Raw genomic sequence first — 5,084 nt, 5'->3', positions numbered from 1 at the left:
CATTTTATGGAGGACTGTTTCCTGATCCTGGGAGAGTAGACTACAATGCCGGCTGTTCTGACTCAAAGACCGCTTGAGGTATTCGGCCAATCACAACGCATTGGATAGCTGGCCAATCAGAGCACACCTCGCTTTTTCAGATCGATGAGCTTTGTAAAAATCGACGCGTTTCAGAAAGGCGGGGCATAGAGGAGAAACAATAATGTACAGTATGTGGAAAATAATGTGTTTTTTAACCTTAAACCGCATAAACACATTTCATTACACCAAATACACAAAAGAATGTTCTTTTTAGCAGCATCATATGACCCTTTTAAGTGAATTGATCTGAATATGATTTTTTTTATTTTTTTTATTATCCTTATCCAGTACTTTTTGGAAATGTTACTTTTTCTGTTACGTTTTCTAAAAATGGCGTTATGTGATAGTAGTGACCTTCTGGCTGAACTTTCCAGGGTTATTTTTGCAAAGTAACCAGCAAATAGTAATAGTAGCGTATGACATGCATGATAAGCAGACGTCTTGTTTACATAAGTGGGCTCTCATCAGTTAGTTGTTTGGACGAAAGCAGCATCCCTAATTAAAGATCCGAATGACCTTTCCGTGGTATGCAATGGTTTGTTAAGTGTGTAAATAAACAGGCCGTGCTTCTAAGTGCAGAATGACACGTAATTGTGAGGTTCAGATGCTGGAACCGGTCAGCTGGCACTGAAAATCCGTAGGTCTGCCCGTCCAGCTGACACGCTGTAGTGATCCTCAACTTCAGCCTCTGCTTTTCAAATTGTGGGACGTTCAGTGTGTTTTTAAGGAAACTTAAACTTCAAAATTTGGTACAGAAATGGGAATTGCATGTTGTTCAGTTCTTCTTTTAGAACTTGGAGGATTATAGCACGGAGTCAATCACTGTCAGCTGGCCATAGCTGTGGACTTTCCCCAAAGCTTCAAAAGGTTCCTGTCTGGCCACAGAGACAATTCGCTGTATCCAGAAGCAAAGCTCCTCAGGGATATGTTTAGTTTGATATAAATCCTGTTTACAAGTTATTTGTGGATGAAGAGTTCAGGGAGCAAGAGTCTTTATTTCTTTCTTCATGAGGACCTGCAGCCTCACGTTCTCTGGATGACAGTAGAGTAAGCGGCTGATGACAGCAATGCCAATCTTCAGCAGATGCTACATCCATTTCCTGGTGAGCTGCAAATTTACATGAAAAAAACATTAGTAGTTCCATCCAAGAGGGAAAAAAAGTAGGAGCTACGGTCTAGAGACTCAACAGAGAGAGGCTGGAAATCAGGTTGCTCTTGTTGCAGGCACATGACTATCTCTAATATGATAGACCTCTGGCCAAGTCTGAACCAGAAAACCATCTGTTCATAGACTCAGCTCATAGATGTTAGATACAGATTCTTTCTACACCTGTGTATAAATAGAATACTTATCCTTGTCTCTTAAATCCTTGTTCACCCAAAAGTCAAAATTGTGGTTTCAAACCTGTATTCTTTCTTTTGTGGAAATTTTAAAGAAAGTAAAGCCATGTTTCTAATAAGGTCAATTTATAATATTAATAATAATAATAATAATAATAATTATTATTATTATTATTATGAATAAAAAATAACAATATCCTTTTTTTTTTTTTTTACTGGGGTAGGTTCCCTAGTTTAGGTCTATATAAAATGTGTTTACTGTATTTAACTGGTTTTGAGAATGACATACTTTACTTGAAGAGGAACTTTAGAATGAGGGTAAAAACTATACATACTTGTGAATCCGGCAGAAATTTTGCATGGGAACTTTTACTTGTACATATAAATAAGAACACTTGTGTTATTAGTAAATGAGATCTGTTGTCTCAGTGTGTATGTCATGTGTATATTTATGTTTGCATATGTATATTTTCTTGTCTTTTTTTATATAATGTACTTATGTGTTTTCATTTTCTAAAGCACCTTGAACCGGGGAAAGTTATTATTATAAAAAATTACACCAGACATTATCTGTAAAAGTAGGCTTTCTGCTTGTAAGAGTATAACAAATGACTGGCTTGTATTTCAAACAGCTTGCGGTACATGTTGTGCATTGGGATGGAATTATGAGGCAGCCATGTTGAAATATATTAAGCAAGTAATGTCCTATCCAGTGCAGCAATATATCTTAGCTGAAAGGATTGCAACACAATACAAGCCTTTTTTTCCAAGCGCTCATATGGTTTACTGCTTGTACGGGTGAGTTATCTATCAAAGTGCTTGGCAGACACTTCAGCAAACAAATGTCTTATAGAAACGCACGTTTGCAAACCTAGCAGAGGTAAATCTGTCAACTGTTAGGAGGAGTGATTTTGTTGTGAGGAATCTTTCATTATTTCCAAATTCACATAGATCAGTGCCAGGTGAACAGCATGAGTCCAACTGCCTAATTAGTTCCATATTAAACAGTGTCCTCAATTGGACTTGTTACACTTGCGAAATTTAAATGGTAAAAGAAGTTAAATAAACAAAGAAACAAACAAATAAATAAATAAATAAAAATAAATAAATAATTTAAATGTATTATTTGACTGGGCTGGACTAAATGTATGACTTTTTCACAAAACTGAAATAAAAATGGCCACAAAATATGAATTATTTAAATTGAATGGATTTAGATTTTATTTAGATGGTAAGAAAGGACTCCTTAGTAAGGCTGCATTTATTTGATTGCAAATACATTAAAAACAGTCGTATTGTGAAATATTATTACAACTAACTGTATTCTATTTGAATATATATATATATATATATATATATATATAATATATTCCTGTGATGGCAAAGTTGAATTTTCAGCAGCCAAGTCTTCAGTGTCACATGATATATATATATATACATATACATATATATATATATATATATACATATACATACATACATACGTGTGTGTGATCCTGGACAACAAAACCAGTCATAAGGGTCAATTTATACTGAAAGATGAATAAATAAGCTTTCCATTGATGTATGGTCTGTTAGGATACAACTACTTTGAAATTATTAGGACAATATTTGGCCGAGATACAACTATTTGAAAATCTGGAATCTGAAGGTGCAAAAAAATCTAAATATTGAGCAAATCACCTTAAAAGTTGTCCAGATTAAGTCCTTAGCAATGCATATTACTAATCAAAAATTAAGTTTTAATATATTTATGGAAGGAAATATACAACATATATTTACTTAATGTCCTAATGATTTTTGGCATAAAAGAAAAATCTATAATTTTGACCCATACAATGTATTGTTGGCTATTGCTACAAATATACCCCAGCGACTTAAGACTGTTTTTGTGGTCCAGGGTCACATACTGTATATACGGCCTTGCTTTTGTACCGTTTGCACAGAAAATAATAATATCGGTGATATTTTAGCTGTAAGTTTTAACTCAGTTTTTCATGCTCCTCCATTTCTCTTGTCTTAAGTCTGGTGCGTTTTGCAGCACCATCACTAGTAAAACACAACACAATGGCCGTGTTTGAGTGTGATAGAGGGTGATTTACTCTTTTGAGGAGGCGACCGCAGTGGGAGAAGAGCAAGAATGGAGCACATTGAGGCGAAAGTGCTGAATCAGAAGTATCGTGTTTGCATTCGCTTGAAGGAAACTCCAGTGGCTGAATAGCTCCATTGTTTGGTGGCTTTATGACACCGGCCATTTAATTTCACCCCAAGCTGAATCTCAGGAGCCATGCAGGTGATGCGGGACGTGATTGGAAGCGATCTCTCCCGGAGCCCTTCTCTAGTGTATCAGAGGCGTTCATTTACCTCCATAGGGGTCGAGTCATAGGAGCAACCCATTTGTGGAGCCCAAACAGACATCTTCTTTCACAGCTCTGTGGAGGGGTATAGGAGCAGAGACACAGAGATATGTATGTACAGTATAGTTTGCTTGTTTAGCGGTAAAAGCAATTAAAGGGTAACTTCATACCCAATGATGTAATGGTCATGCTTCTCCCACGATTTGCGGCCATCTGCAGATGGTGAGCACTTGATAGTAGCTCACTCGCTCTCACGTGCTAAAACGTAAAGAAAAATTAATGTATGTTTAAGGAATTGTTTTTAGAAAAGGCCACACCAGACGTTCAGAAATATACCCTGGTCAAGCTCAGACACATAAACCTTTTTTAATTATAACTTGATTATTTACACAATGGCAGGGAAATTAGCAGGATGGAAATAAAGAGCTAAAGTTAGCCATTGTTCAGCGTGGGATTGAGAGTTAGCTTATATGAGGACATCAGCATTAAGTTTATTTTAGATGCTTTTGTTGACCTTCTTTTTGATTATATCATTTTGATTTTTGTAATGCCATAAAACAAAACAGAACTCAAATCCATTGCTAATACATGTTTATGATGTTATTTTTACATCAAAATTCCACTTCCTTTACAGGTCTAATTGGATTCAATACAATTCGCAAAAACAAAATACAATAAAATAAGAAAAACAATAAATAAATAAATTGCAAACATTAAATGAAATACATTTTAAACATTAAATGAAATACATTTTTAAGCATTAAATGGCACAAACTGATACCTGAAATTTATCCCAAAATTCCTTAAAGTTTGCACAAATTAGGGCTGTCACGATATTAGATTTTTCACACCACGGTTATTGTGTCCAAAAGAATTCACGATATCGATATATCGCGATATCTATAGAAACCTTAGGGAATCAGCCAAATTAATTTTTACTTTGTTTATTTAGTTTTTCTTTTTACCCAATGAACATAAGGATACTGATAAACACAGGGCACATGCATTTTCACAGCTGACCTGAGACTCTGGCTTTCTCTGTCTTCTTTGAAGCTCCCTATGAAATAACAAGAGAGAAAATACTGTCAAGTTCAACAGTATAATGAATAAATATTAACATCAAATCTGATACTTTAACCTGTTAACTTGCGTACCCGTATTTTAATCTCTTTAACCTATAGTTGCGCCGGCGCCAATGAAGTCATGCAGTTAACTCGATTCTAATTCAGTATTAATGTGCACCCAGAACGACCGCAGATGAATCATTAAGTGCATGGCACTGCGACCAACTTTACATTTTACAGA

The sequence above is a fragment of the Sinocyclocheilus rhinocerous genome, unplaced genomic scaffold (assembly GCF_001515625.1).
Source record: "Sinocyclocheilus rhinocerous isolate Xijiao unplaced genomic scaffold, SAMN03320098_v1.1 scaffold841, whole genome shotgun sequence".
In the NCBI taxonomy this organism is placed as follows: domain Eukaryota; kingdom Metazoa; phylum Chordata; class Actinopteri; order Cypriniformes; family Cyprinidae; genus Sinocyclocheilus; species Sinocyclocheilus rhinocerous.
The sequence above is the reverse complement of the archived record's forward strand: the minus strand, read 5'-3'. Positions refer to the sequence as shown.